The 14,744-nt window shown below is 57.8% G+C and overlaps 1 protein-coding gene across 1 annotated transcript in view; it reads left to right on the top strand.

The window, feature by feature from the left end:
* The first annotated feature begins 210 nt into the window (after nucleotides 1-210).
* The window catches only part of CNTFR (ciliary neurotrophic factor receptor), a 39,317-nt gene continuing 24,783 nt past the window's right edge, over nucleotides 211-14,744 (top strand). The window contains exons 1-2 of the mRNA XM_082657426.1: nucleotides 211-375; nucleotides 9,259-9,369. The gene's annotated coding sequence lies outside the window, so the exon portion shown is untranslated. The remainder of the gene's footprint in view (nucleotides 376-9,258; nucleotides 9,370-14,744) is intronic.

Here is a 14,744-nt window from a genome sequence, read left to right as displayed (position 1 = left end):
AGCCTACTAGGGAAGGGTGTGAGGAAGCAGCGAGATACTTCCTTCCCCGCTCCCCGCCCCCAGGCCTTGCGCAGCTCCTGGGAGGGGCTAGGAGCAGGGATTATGGGTCAAAGGTCAGGTGAAAAATCCGTGGGGTGGGAATGGGGGCGGGTCACTCGTTCTCCGCCGCTGGCATTCACCCTTTCTGTTGCGCTCTCCTGTGGCCTCACAAGGAGTCAGGTTGTCTAACCTTAATCCCCCATGTAATAGCCAGACCGGAGGCGCGGGGGCCAGTGCAGTGAGCACACCCGCCCCTCAGAGGCCCAGGCTGCGAAGGGAAACTCGAGGGGTGAACCTCCAGCGCCAAACTCTGGCACTCGCGCTCCGGCACTGCAGGTCCAGGCATAAAGGGCGCACCCTCCCTAAGACCCGCATCCCATTGGCGGTCACTCCTCAGGCCGTGTGTCCAGGGGTGGGGGGTGGGGTGAAAAAGGAGAGGGTAATTGTGGCGTGTCACCGGAGACTTGGTGGGAGGCAAGGGCCTAGGTTCCCAGCCTGGTCCATGCTGGGTCATGCGAGCAAATAGCCTCCTCCCTTCAGCGCGAGGGGTGTAAGTGTCTGTGCCTGGGCGGGATGTGAGGTGGGGTCGTTGTTGGGGGGCGATAGGAAGAGGGGAGGCGCGGAGACCTATGGCCTACCCTGACCAAAGTGGGGCCTGGGGGCCCTGGCTCGCGCTCTTCTCACGGAGATGCCGGCCAGAGGACCCCGAGAGTTGGCCCGGGGTGTGCCAGGGTGTCGGTGCGAGGCAGTCAGGGCCTGAACGTGCGGGAGTGTGCGCAGCGGAGACCTGGCCAAGGCTGAGTGAGCGAGTGAGTGTGAATGAGCGACCCGGGGGGACTGGGTGTGCGCCCAGCGGCCCTGGGGGAGCCAGCGGAGTGGGTGTGGGTGTGTGTGCGTGCGCGTTTTTGAGACCCGCGGTCGGGGCTGCACATGAAGCGCGGGGACTACAGCAGTCTGGAAGGCGTTTCCGAGAGAGGGCGAATGCGAGGGGGCCAAGCGTGCCAGTGCGGGCGAGTGTGCCCGCGGTGGGGAGGGTGCGTGCCAGCACGAGGCGAATGGGAGCGGGGGCTCACAGGCCTACGCAGGATGAGTGTGCCCGCTCGAGCGGGCCGCGCGTGCCAGGCGCGGGAGCGTGCCAAGGCGGGGGCACGCGGGGGCCGTGGCCGGGAGGGGGTCGTGGCGCGCGGCCGCCGAGGCGCGGGGAGACAAGGCGGGAGGGGGAGGGGAGCGAGGGCGCGCGCGGCCGAGCGGGCGCCCGCGGTCACATGGGCGAGGGAAGGAGGGAGGGAGCGCGCGAGGGAGGGAGGAGGATGGGGGGGTTAAAGCCGCCGAGCGCCGGGGAGCCGGTGCAGAGCGGGCGGCGGCGGCGGCAGCGGACGCGGCGGCTCCAGCCGGCGCGGCGCGGGGCTCGGCGGCAGGATCTGGCAGCGGTGCTAGCTCCGCGCTCCCTGCGTCGCTCCCTGCCGGGAGCGGTCGAAGGTCGAGGCGCGGAGCCCCGGCGGCCCGAGGGCGCGGTGAGTACCCAGCGCGGAGCGCGCGCGGCCGGACCCTCAAACCCTCCGGCTGACCTACAGACCCGCGGCCCTCGTGCGCGCGGGAAGAGGGAGGGGACGTGCATGGGCCCGAGACCGGGGGGGAGGGGACAGGAAAGTTCACGGGAAACTTTGCCCGTAAACTCGGGGGCGGGGGCGCAGGAGAAGCTGCCCCCCACGTCCGGGCGCGCCGGGGGTTGGGCGTGGTGGGAGGGGGGGGCGGACAATCGGCTGGCGGGAGGTGGCAGGGGCCAACTGCCCTAGCCTCCCTGTTCTCCCTCACCGCTCAGCACTGCGCGCAGGGTCTGGGAAAATTACGGAGCTGGGGGGTCGCAGTGACCCCCGCACGCCCAGAGGCGGCTTCTTTCTCCAGCAGAAATCTGGACTTCAAAGCGCCCAGGGGTGTGAATGGACGGTTGCGCGTCTGCCAGTGTATGTATGTCCGTGTGAATCCGCTTGTGTGTGTGTGTGTCAGCGTGAGCCCGCCTGTGGTTTTCTCGTGAGTCCGCCTGGATGTATCTCCATTTAGTGGGTCTCCTCCAGTATCTCTTTGTAAGTGTTCCTGTGTTGTGTGTCCGTGTAGGTCCGCCTGTGGTGTATCCCCGTCTCTTTGTGAGTCCGCCGGTGTGTGTCTCCCACAGTGCGGCTCTACATGAGCCGGCCTGGGTATCCCTGTATTGCTCGGAGGAGTGTATCTCCCCGTGCGTGGGGGCTGGGCCGCGGGGAGGTCACCAGACGGACAGCTCTCCTCCTCGCCTCCTCTTCTCTCCTCTCCCGAGCCTCTCCTCTAGCGCTCCCTAGACCCCCTCCCCCCCTTCAGTAGCTTCAGGCGGGTAGGACTATTTCACGCCTTGTTGAAAATTCAGGATTTTCTTTCTCTTTCCGTCTAGTCTCTCTCTTTGAGAAGCCTCTGTGTGTGTCTGTGTGTCTGGCAGCTTGTCTGCAACACTGGGTGTGTGTCTGCATGCCGCTGTAGGAGTGTGTCTGCAACACTAGTTGTGTTGCCTGTAATACTTGGTATATTTGTGTCTGTGTCGGTAGGGTATTCGTGTGGCTGTAATCACTGAAGTGGTGGGAGTATGAAATGCTGGGTGTGTTTGTGCATCTGTAACTGCTGTTTGTCCAGGGGGTCTGAAACACTGAGTGCATTTTTGTGTGTCTAACTCTGGGTGTGATGGTGTACCAATGTATGTATGGGGGTGGTGGGACTTGAACAATTGGATATTCCTACGGCTGTAGGGCTAGCCGGGGCTTGGCGGGTGGAGGGGGCTGTGTCTCAATAAACTGCGCATCCCTGCTCCACTGCCAAAACCCACACAAATCTTCTGGACTGGTTCGTAGGGCTCCTGGTCAGGATCAGTGACATGCAGCCAAAGTTCACACTCCATCACAGTTAATACTCCAACTGGGACCCTGAGCCTTATGTGAAAAGTAGGAATTTAAAGTTAACACTCAAGACTTCTAGGGGCTCTGGAATTCATCCTCAGCTTTCCTCTGGGACACTTAAACTCATATGGACGCGCACCAAGAATTACACCAGGACAATGGACTTGCACTCAGATTCACACTTATGTTCTTGTCATATCCAGTGATACACTTCAGTCCTGTAGTTTACACGCAGACTCACATTGGGACTCTAGGCTCACACTTTAGATTCACATTTCTGTCCTGAGGCTCATAGGCTAACATTGAGACCTAGAGCCCAGGCTCAGAACACACTGGAGTCCTAGGGCTCACAGTGGGACTCACACTAGGACCCTGGAGCTTTCTCAGATTCACGCATTCTGAGGCTCACACTCAGACTCACATGGAGAACCTGGGGCCCACATTTGAACTCAAGGACTCACGTAGGACACTGGGGATGATACACTCATGTGATGTGAACTCATGCTCACATCAGTTCACCCTCAGATTCACACTAGGACATGCAAGATTCTCACTTCCATCCTGGGATCACTTAGGGACCCAGACTTATAAAGGGACCCCAGCGCTCACACTCAGACTCACATGGGGAAACGTAGCTCACATTCAGAAAGCCGTGAAGACCAGGGGCTCACATTCACACGAACACTAAGTCTCTAATGCCTATACTGACTTGTTTGGGAATCCTGGGGTTCACAGACTCCTACTTCCGTCCTGGGGCTTACAGTCACATGCACACTGGGACCTACATTCACAGTCAAACGTATACTTGCCTCTTGGAGTTCACACTCAGATTGACATCCCTGTCAATTACATTAAACTTGCTTCCATCTTGGGGCTTGTGCTCAGACCCACACTAGGGACCTAGGGCTCACACTCAGACTCATGCTTGCACCTTGAGGCTTTCATATTCACATGGGAGCCCTGGGGTTCACACTTAGAATCACACACAGTTACCCTTCCATCTGGGGCTCACATTCAAACCCACATTAGGATTGTGTTCACACTCCCAGTGTAACTTAGAACTCACAGTTAAATACACCTATGCTAAGGTGTGTCTCAGGGAAGTTGGGGACAGGAACAAGATCTGTCCTCTCCAAAGGTGGGGAGGGGAGGAGATACATGTTTGGTCACATCTCTTACTTGGGTTGTGGGCTGATGGAGGGGGCGGTGGGAAACACTGACCCAGTTAAATTTTTCTGCCTTTTCTTCCAGAGGAGACTAGGCTCTCACAGCAGGAAGGTTGAGTGGCTTTTTTGGTACAGGGGTGACATGTACCCTTAGAGTTCCCCATGTACATGCACATCCCCCTTAAATAGTTTTGGGTACCCTTCCTGTGATAGAGAGGGTCAGGTATGGGGAAATGAGATTCATGTCCTCCCAAGACATCTCCCCCATCCCAATCATCCTTAGGTTGGGAGAGGTGTGAAGATTGACTTGGTGAGGGGTAGACCTCTGGCTCCTTTGACCTTTCCAGGTTGGTGAATCTCTGATTCTAAGGGAGATGGTAGCCCCAGATCTGTGGTGAGAAGGTGGCTGGAGGAGGAGACTGGACTGGAACCCACCTGCCTCTCTCTCCTCTGCCCTGGCTGGAAAGGGGTTGGACCAAGTTATGTTATATCTCACAGTGTCTCCTGGAATGCCTGAGTCCTTATCCTGTCTCCAGGGTATGCCCAGCGTTCTCCACTCTGCTTCTTCCCAAAAGAGCAATAGCCCTGGGGAGGGGGGGCAATTGAGTCAGGTTGCAACCAACCTTAGGCCTCCACCTGCCTTGGAGACACTGCCGGGGGCTTTATATACCTTCCCGCTGTGGAGGCCAGTGGGCGGGGCTGCTGAAGTACAGGAGCACCCCTTGGGAGCCAAGAAGTAGGGACCTGGCCCTCAGGCTCAGATGGCTAGGCTGTTAACTGCTCCTTGTCCCAGAGGGGGACACGTGCTCTCCAGCCCCCCTATGGGGGTGATGCGCTCGAAGGCAAAGCACCCTGCTCTGCCCCCCCATGGCGAGCTGAAGTGTAAATGAATCGGAAACAGATGGAGCGTATTTTCTTTGAAATGCAGATGGTTGTGGGGGGGAACCCTGTGTGCCTGGTTGGGAGGGGGGGCGTCCCAGAGAACAAGGAGGCTAAGAAGAGAGAGCTGACCCCTCCTCCAGACCCGCTGTGGGGTTGGGGGGAGTGGTGGAGACCTCAGCTGTGTAAACTCCCGTGGCCCAGGGTGACCACACCCACCCCGGCTCCTGGCTTCCTGTGGGGAGGGGCTGGGGAGCCTAGTGGTCCCTGTGAGCTGAGAGCCCTGAGGTCGTCACCCCCCTTTACCTCTGCAGAGGGCAAAGAGAACCCCCAAAGCGTAGGGCATGCTGGGTTTGGGGTCACCAGAGCCAAGGAGTGGGAGGAAGAGCTGGGGCAGATGTGGGGAAGAGTTAGACCCTGCTGCTGCGGGGAACCAGCTCCCAGAAGCTGGGGCTGGAGCTACAGTGGAAGGAACTGAAGTTAGACCACGGTGGTGACTTCTGGGCAGTCCAAGGGCCCGTCCTGGGGTGTAGGAATGGACTGAAGCATCCTCAGTCCTGGAAGAAGTCAGCATGCCCCACCGTACGCCACCTGTACTTCCTCTTCACAGTACTCACCAAGGCTGCATAGTAATTGCCTGTGAACTCTGGGACCTAGGGACTGGGGTCTGCTTTGCTTACCACCCACCCACCCTGCCCCTGTCACAGACCAGGGGCACAGTGGGAGGGCACTGCTGAGTAAATAATACATCTTTTTCTCTCCTGCCAGACTGAGTGTTGTTGGTGGGCAGGACCATGTCCCTAACTCCTGGCACAGGACCTGGCAGGGATTAGGTACTCAGGAAATGTTGAGGAATGAACATTGAGTGGGACAGACCATGGGGAGAGGGGACTCTCTGGGGTTTGTGTCTTGAGACCCAACAGCCTCTGTTGTATAACCCTGTTTGGCTCAAAGGACCCCTGAGTGATTTGCAGCTAGACTAAAGGAAGGACTTCCCTGCCTTCAGGGAAGGAGTGCAAAGGATAGGCAGCTTCTTCCTTGAAAAGGTCTGGACTAGGTGAGACTGGGGCAGGGCAATGACCCTGCTTCTGTGGCAGAGGTCAGAGGTCACCTCTGTCCTCTCCCCAGCTTCAGGATTTTTCAGAAGATGGGAAAGTCCTTTTCTCCCCACGTGGTTGTGAGCATGTCATGTCCCTTGCTCTCTCTAGGTCTGGGTTTCTTGGACTGTAGCTAAGGCAGTGGACCCCATGTCTGAGCCTTTGAGGCTGGGTTCCGAGTTTGTTTAGCTGCTGTGGGCACCACGGACTGTCTGTATTGGTTATTAATGTCTGTCTGAGAACACAGGGTTCGGATCCTAAAAATACCCTGTCCAGCCAGAGCCAGGGAGTTGCTGGTGTGGGTCAGTGTAGCAGTGGCTGCATCTTGATGGGATAGGCACAGAGGCACGAGAGACTGGGAGAGTGTGGGGAAACTGAGGCAGCATGGGCGAGAGTTGCACAGGAGACAGAGCCTTTGTTTTATCTGGAACAAAGGTTTATAAAATAGTGGTGCCACTTAGTCAAATGATGGCAACATTTAGGGTAAACTGTTACCCTGCACTGCAGAGAATTTCTTTCTCAGAGAGCCTGGAGGTGCATCTGATATCAGACATAAAAATCGAGTAGTCAATAGTACTCTAATAGTCATTTCAAGTCCAGCTTCAGGATGTTCCAAAATAGTGTGTGGCAAAGAACAAAATCTTCCCCAAGTAGCCTTTTCTGAGCCACTGCCTCCATCCCTACCTCCTAGAGCTCTTCCTTGCAGCCCAAGACCCAATGAGGTTCTTCCACACCCTATTCTATAGGTCCCCACCTCACTTCTGACCCCCATGCCTCTGTGTAGCCCCTCTCCCCCAGGAGAAAGGAACTGCACAGTGGGCCCCAAAAGGTAAGAAGAGCCCCAGCCTCTGAGGGCAGATGTCACGTGACCCTGGCCCGTGAGCTGACCTTTCTGGGCCCCTCCGTGAAATCGCGAGATGAGGGGCTGGGCCCTGGCCCAGGCCCTGAGAGAAGGCGGTTTTGGCACCCATCCAGGTCCTTGACGTCAATGACTCTCCAAATAATGGAATCAATATTGGGGGGTGGGGGCCAGCGTGAACCAGGCCCCAGCGATTAGAAACAGATCAGCACAAACCCGCAGCTGATTCTGATAGAGCTGCCTTGGAGAGCTAGGGTGGGAGGCCTGGAAGGAGGTGGACCTGGGGGGGCTCAGGAATGGAGGCGGAGCCATGGCGTGTCCAAAGCGTGAGAGTACACAAGTGGGCAGAGACTTTGGGGCTGCCTGGGTTGGAATGATGGGGTGGGAAAAGGGGGGCTGTCCTGGTCCCTTCCTTCTTTGAGCCTGTGGGGTTCCAAGGCTGGGGAAGCTTTGTGAATGGAGACTTCTTTCAGCCAGTGAGTGATGAAGAGTGGGCAAGGGGAGTCCAGAGTTCATTTCTCTCTGTGTCCCCAGACCTGGGCCTCTAGGCCACATTAGGGGTTACAGGTTATACCCAGGGAAGGGGGGAGAGTTCTGAGTGAGACCTAAGGGAAATGACCTTTTGCTTGGGAGCATTGGGCATTAATCCAAGATAGAGAAATGGGTATTCTCCCTCAGGTTGGGAGTCTGGTCTCCTTCCCTAGCCCATGTCCTCTCAGCCCTGTAGAAGACAGCAGGTGAGGATGGAGGGGGCCATGGGGTCCACAGGGGGCTGGCCTGGTGGCAGCTGACAAAAAACAGGAAGAAGGGCTGGGGGAGTGGCTGTAATTACGGGGCATTTATTATTAATCAGATGAAATTGCTGGAAGCAGCTGGTGTAATGTGTGTAGCGATACAGACTCTGCATGCCCCCAACACAGGCACACTCGAATGCACACTTACACACGTACCACACACTGCCTGAGTCTTGTTTGTTTTCACAGTTTTCTTCTTGTTAAGGTGGGATGGTTCCATACGTGTCTGTATGTCTGTGTCTATCCTTCTGTGTTTTTTTCACGTCGGCCTGTATCCTCCTCTCCCTCTATTGTCTCCTTTTCCCACTGTCTCTGTCATTCCTTGGTCCCGTGTGTCTGTCTCTGTCTTCCTCTCTTTGGGCCTACCTATCTCTTGGTGTGTCTGTATCTGTTACCACCAGCCAGCCTGTCTCTAACACCTTGTTTTCGTTTCTGGCCATCTCTCCCTGTTTGGTGGTACCTCTGCCTCTCTGGGCAGGGTTGGATGACATGGAGTCCCTTTCTCATGGGTCTGTGTTTAGGCACTTGATCATGCCTTTGGCAGACACATCTGGGACCTGTTTTGGCGGGGAGAGGAGCAGTTGAACCCTGAGAGTCTCCCGGGGTCTTGTAGAAGCCGAGGGCTCTGTTAAGTAAGTGGAGTCCTAGAAGCAACTGTGACTTTCAGAACAGCCAGCTTTCTTACCAGCTACCAGTCATGTGACTTTGGGCAAGGCGCTTTTGTTCTCCGAGCCTCAGTTTTCTCATCTGCCAAAACTGTGTGTTAAGTCCTCAGCATGGTATCTGGCTCATCAAGGACCCCGAGCAAGTGTTAGCCCTTCCTATTATTATTGGGAAAGGCACTGTGCTGGTGGGAGAGAGATCTGCAGAGGCAAACTGGTATAGCAGAAGGGCTTTGGAGCTAGATCTGCACTCATATCTATGCTCTGGAACGGATCAGCTGTGTGGTCTTGGGCAAGTCAACCTCCCCGAATCTCAGTTTTTTCAGCTGTCAAATGGGAATAATAGTAGAACCTACCTCACGGAGAAGTCATGAAGATTAAATGAGGTCATGCATATAAAGTGCCTAACAGTTCCTGACACGTAACAGATGCTCAATAAATCGTAGTGGTGATGAGGAGAAAACAGTATGATGGTGGGTGTTTATGCCCTCCTGGGGGCCATGGGTCTCTGTATGAGTATGCATGGGAGAATGTGTGTGACATGGAGGTGCTTGTGTCTGTGAACTGGTTGTGTGGGGATTTTGGATTGTCTTTGGGTGTGTATCTATGTGTGGTGTCAGGCCACTGGCTTCTGGCCTACTTTTGTCCCTGTGGTTCAGAACCTAAGGTCTGCAAAGGGTGCTGCAGGGAGTCTGGACCACTCCCAACTTTTTCTCTTCTAGACACTTACCTGCTGCCTGCCTCAGTCTCTCCTTCTCACAGTGGGGTTGTGAGTGTGAAGTGAGCTCTGAGTTGGACTAAGGTCTCCTCTGTAGCCTCTGATTTGTGCCCTTTGCCCTTCTAGAATCCAGCCTTGTCACATCATCCCGCCCCCTTGGTTTTGGAAGTCTCAGGAAGAGTTTGGTCTGGAGGAGGAGGACGTTGATGTGCTCCGTGTGCGGCCAGCGGTGAAGAGGTATGTGCTGGGGACCCAGGGGAGGCGGGTCAGTTTCAGGGCATCTGGCAGGTGCATTGGGGCTGTAGGTCTGGGGATGTGAGTGAAGGAGGGCCTGAGATCTCTTCCTGCTCTCCCCTCCTCCTTCCTCCTGAGGCTTTTCATGACAGGCCAGTAAAGGGGAAGAGACTTACCCACAGTCACACAGGCAAGGGCAAAGCCAGGTCAGAAAATTGGGTTCTGCACTGAGGGAGCTGAATCTGGATGTGGGAGTATGTTTCGTCTCATTGTCAGGCTCCCTCTCTGCCCCCAAAGCATCTCTCTGGCTTGACAACAGGGAGCAGCTGGGCTTGGAGGAGGCAGGATAGAGGGTCAGAAAGCCCAGAATCTTCTGAGGCCAGCCTCGGAGGCTGGGCCTGACTCTCCCCGCCTTTCATTCCGGCCAGGCAAGGCCCCCGGATTGGCAGCCCCCAGGGTGGGGGTGTCCATGGGATCGAGGCGCGCTGGAGCGGAACGGAAGGGCCTATTGTCCGAAACCCGCCAGAGGCCCACAAAGGCCGGCCAGGCTTTTCATCTCAGCTCCCAAACAGACTGGCCATTTTCCTGGCCTGGGAGTTGGGGGGGGTGGGGTGGGTTGCTGACCCTTCAGAACTAGGAATGGGGTGTTGTTGAGGGTGCGGGGGGGTATCCAGGCTGACAACATGGCCATAAAAGGGACAAAATGGAGCTGGGGTTCTGAAGAGGAGGAAGGGAGGCTCCAGAAGGCTGGAGAGAGTTAAGCTTCTGTCTCACTGTTCCCAGAAGACCTAGGGACTTGGAGTGGGGTATCTGACAGAAGTTCAGATTTACCCAGTATTAGGGAGCACACCTGGAAGGAGTGTGATGGCCGGTTGGGAAAGTGAGCTGCTCAGCTGTGAGGGCCATCATCCTCCCTCCGATTGGGGACATCTTAGGGAGTTGGAACTGGGACCAGAGAAGAGAAGGCTAGTGGTCAGGCAAGAGAATGGGCTCCCTGCAGCAGGAGGGACTGAGGCCAGACAGCAGGAAGGACTTTCTGCCAATGAACAGTAGCTCAGATGCCCTGACCCTGTCCCTGGGGATCCCAGAGGATCACAGAGAGCAGGGGAGCTGGAGAATACCCCTGGGGGCTAGGGCTGAGGCAGCTTCTGTGGGGGCAGACGAGGAGGCTGAGAGGGAGGACTTGGCAGTTCCGTCCACCCTCCCGCAGCAGCACCTCCAGCACCACTTTAAAGACAGCTTTTTAATTTAACAAAGTGGATGAAAAACTGTTTTTGGAAATAAAAGATATCTGCTGTCTCCCAGGCTAGCACTCAGCCCTTGCAGAGAACCTGTCTCTGGGTTTCTTCCTGCTGTCGGTGACTCCTTTCCTCTCTCTCTGTCTGTCTCTTTTGTTAGTTTGTTTGTTTCTACTCTTCAGCCCCCCCAGCTTCCCCTCGGCCTCACCATCACCCCCCCACCCCCCGGCCCCATTCAGCCTCCGTGGGAGTGTCATCCGCAGCCTCTTATTTCCGTGTCTCAGTATCTCCTTCTGTCTCTCCGCTCCCAGTCTCTCTCTTCCGGGGCTTGTCTCTCTCTCCTGATTCATCTCTGTCTCCCAGCCTGTCTCAATCTCTGTCTCCCTTCCCCCCCTCCTTTCTCCCCCAACCCCTGCTCTAAATGGGTCTATTTAAAACACCCGACGCTGCCAAGTCAGAAAAGCGTCTCCTGATAAAGCACATTAGGCGGAGGGAGGGAGGAGGAGGGAGGAGGGAAGAGGGAGCGGCGGGCAGATGGATTGATCCAAGCCGGTAACCCCATTAATCAGGCATTGTGGATCCCCCTCCCTCCCCCAGCTTCATCCCCTTCAGAGCTAAAAGCCGCTTAAATATTTATCACCCCTCCCCCATGGGGGCGAGGGGAGGGGTGTGTGGCCCTCGGCGTGAGTGTCCCCAGCCGCCTGGTCTCCCCCCATGTGCGTGTACACATGTGTGCATGTGCTTGTGCGTGCACACCTGACGGGCCCAGGGCCCAACTGTCGTCTTGCCCTCCCACCACTTGAGTGACCTGCTCCCCTGAGCAGCCTCTGGGGACCTTGGGGTTCTGGCCTGGCTCCTGCCCCTCCTGAAGAGTTGGGCATGCAGAGTAGAGACCCTGGGCTCCGTTGGGGGTCCTTATGCCCCCCAAAGTGCAGGACTGGGAGGCATTGCACTGTCATTCTCAGGAGGCAGGAAGGGGAGCTTCGGTTCAATGTCCAGATTCCCCCAAATTCCCAGTGCAAGAAGTCACCTGGGGAATAGAGTTGGGGACTCCACGTTTCTAGAGTGCACGAAGGTCCCTTGCAAGGCTGGTGGAGGTTCCCCCTTTATTCTCACACGGCAGAAATACGACCTGGGGGTGGGATGGGGGCTTCCCATTACCCTCAGACATGCGGGAGGGCAACCTGGGCCTGGAGGGGGTCCGCATCAGCCCCAGAGAATAGAAAGGTGGCCGCTCTCTGGGGGTGATGTGGGTTGGAGCCCCCATGGCAGCAGAGGTCAGCCTTGAATGAGACGGGCAGGGGTTTGTCCCAGTTGGCCCGAGACAACTTGGCCCTGGGCGGGGGAAGGGAGGCCGCGGCCGGCCCTGGGTGTGAGGAGGGGCCCCGGCCCGGAGCCGGGAGGGTCCCTTCCCCCTCCCCTCCCCCTGCATCGAGTGCCACATCTCCTCCTGACTCAGACAATTAGATTCAAAGGATGACCTCACTGCCTGCCGTCCCTCACTCGCTCCCTCCGCTAGCTCGGCTCGCTCGCTCGCCGCGCGCTCCTTCCTCCCCTCCTCCCGGCCCGCTCGCCGCCTCGCCCGCCCGCCCGCCCGCCGGGACTCTCGGGGGTGGGGGTAGGCGGGGGGGGGGGACACGCCTGCTCCCCGGGCCGCCCGGGCCCCAGCCCCGAACCCCAGGGGCCCGATGACCGCGGGCGGCCGGGCGCACCCGCGGAGCGCCGGAGGCACCGACTGGGCGCCTGCACGGGGACCCAGGTCAGTGGCCGCGCAGCCGCAGGGCCGGAGAACTTGTCACCCCCGCTCCCGCGGCAGAGACGCCCCCGCCCGCGCCGCCCGCCAGCCCGCCTCGCCGCTTCCCGCTCCTTTCTCGGCCCCCGCCCCCCGCGGCTGCTCGGCCCTCCCTCTGCCAAGCTGTCTCTCTTCTCTTCTCTTTCTCCCCCCCCAGCCCCCCTCCTCTGCAGCCGGTGGGAGGGGCTGGGACTTCCTGAGGTCCCAGGGATGGGGCCGGGGCCCAGTGGCTGCAACTGGACCAGGCCTCTGAGCGAGGAGGGGGCTCTGGCTGTGTGCATTGGCCTGGGGGAGGGGACCAGCACCTGGGTGGGAAGGGGGCTACTGAGAGAGAGGCCCAGGGTGTGGGGGACATCTAGACAGAGGGCATGAGCTCCTGATAGCTTTCTTTTCTCCCATCCTGTGGGCCTCTCGCCTGGCTTCATTTGTCCCCACCTCCTAGCTAACTTCAGTCCCCGCGGCCTGGCTTCATTTGGCCCCCACAGCCTACGTTCTTTTGGGCCCTGTCGCCTAGTTTCCGCAGACCTTGCTGCCTGATTTCTTTTGTGCCCACGGCCTGCTTTTCCTAAGTCCCCATCACCTGGCTTTATGGGGTCGCCCTGCCTGGTTCCCTTAGGTTCTGCTGCCCGGTGTTTGCTCCCCCGCCTGGCTTCCATGGAGCCCTCTCAGACTCACTTTAGGATGGGGCATCAGGGCTCAAGCTACACCTGGAGTGGCAAGTGGTGAGGATGTCAACAGCATTGCCAATTGTTCTCCAGTTGGGGCCCTGCCGGCACAGCCTGGATTCCTTTCTGCCTGGACAGCGACACAGCGTCCTCTCTTGTGATGGGAGGTGGGGCTGCAGGGTCCAAGGACACTTTAGGATTCTTGTCCTCAGTGGTTTGTCAGAGGAGCACTGGCTTGGCCAGTGCTGTCCCCATCTCTCTTTGGGGTCTGACAGTGATGACAGGGCTTTGGCAGGGGCTGGGGGTTGAGGTCGAGGCCTCATCTCCTTCCCCTTGCCTCCCTTCCTGCAGCCAGGCCTGACATTCAGGTGCCCTATAGACAGTTGTAGGCACAGAGAGGTTTTGAAGAGGCCTGGGGTCACTCAGCAGGTGGCTAGGCTGAGAGCTGCTGCTTCTCCTCATCCTGGAGAAGAGGGGGTGAGGAGGTGAGGCAGGAGGGCCCTGGGGGCAGGCTGGTTTCTGGGGTTTGCTGGCTCCTGCTGCCACCAGTGCCATCATCTCTTCACCCGGGGGCTCCCTCACCCCTCTGCTCTGGCCAGGATCTCCCCTCATTCCCAAATACTGGCAAAAGCAGGGTTAGGAGAGGAAGGAGCCGAGTAGGAATAATCTGTTTCCTCGATTTTCAGGAACTTTCCCTTCCTGCTTTAGGCCACCCTGAGCTTTATCCTGTCTTCCCCCAGGCACAGGCCAGGCAACCCAAGGTCCCAGCATGGAGTGTGTATCTATTTCCCACTGCCGAGTGTAGGGGTGTGAGGGCTGAGGGTGCCGGGGGGTGGGGGGCGCGCTCTGCGTTTCTGGAGGTGCTCTGTTATCTGTGTGGAAGGGTGAGTGTTCTGAGTGTGTGCTGGTATCCATATGTGAGACCAGGACTGTTTTGATTGAGTGCGTGTGAGAGAGTCTGTTGTGTGTGACTGTGACTGTGATTCGTGTGTGCGCGCATACCAGCATGTGCGAGGCTGTGGCAGCGGGTGTCCACGTGGGAGGCCGTGACGAGTGGCTGTGATGGGAGACTCCAAGTGCCTGTGTCAGTGAGAGGCTGCCTGGGTGTGTCTGTGAAGCTCTGGCTGTGTGTGGTGGAGGTGGGGGACTTTGGGAGGCTCTGCCAGTGGTAGTGAGAGCCCGAGTGTGCGTCCCATCTTGGGGTGAAGTGAGCACTGGGTGTCACGCACCCCTGAATCGCGGGTGTGTGTGTGAGCATGTGTGCGCGCATACTCATGCCTGTGTTTACCCATCAGGAACAGATTGCTCTGGCTTCCCCACTGTGCGGAGGGGAGGAAGGGGGAGGAAGGACGGCTTGCTTTTGCCCAGCAGACCAGAAGCTTCCTCAGAAGTAGTGTGTGCAGTGTGCGTGCATGTTGGGGGGGCAGGGAGAGCAGCGCACGTGAAGACAGTTGACATTTCTGTTCCCCTGCTCACCTCTGGCTCTGTCGGAAAGACCATCTTCAGTTCTTTTCGTTACACATCAATGCTTCACATGCACTGCCCACCCCCACCCCCCCTTTGTGTGTGTGTGTGTTCGTGTGCGCACGTGTGCACGCGCGCACGTGTACACACAAGCTTGCAAAGCATCAACCTCTGTGTCTATATTCGAGGGTGTGTCTGCACCATAGCAGTGATGGGGCC

Source organism: Grampus griseus (genome assembly GCF_964374135.1).
Source record: "Grampus griseus genome assembly, chromosome: 6".
Classification (NCBI taxonomy): Eukaryota; Metazoa; Chordata; class Mammalia; order Artiodactyla; family Delphinidae; genus Grampus; species Grampus griseus.
The sequence above is the reverse complement of the archived record's forward strand: the minus strand, read 5'-3'. Positions and strand labels throughout refer to the sequence as shown.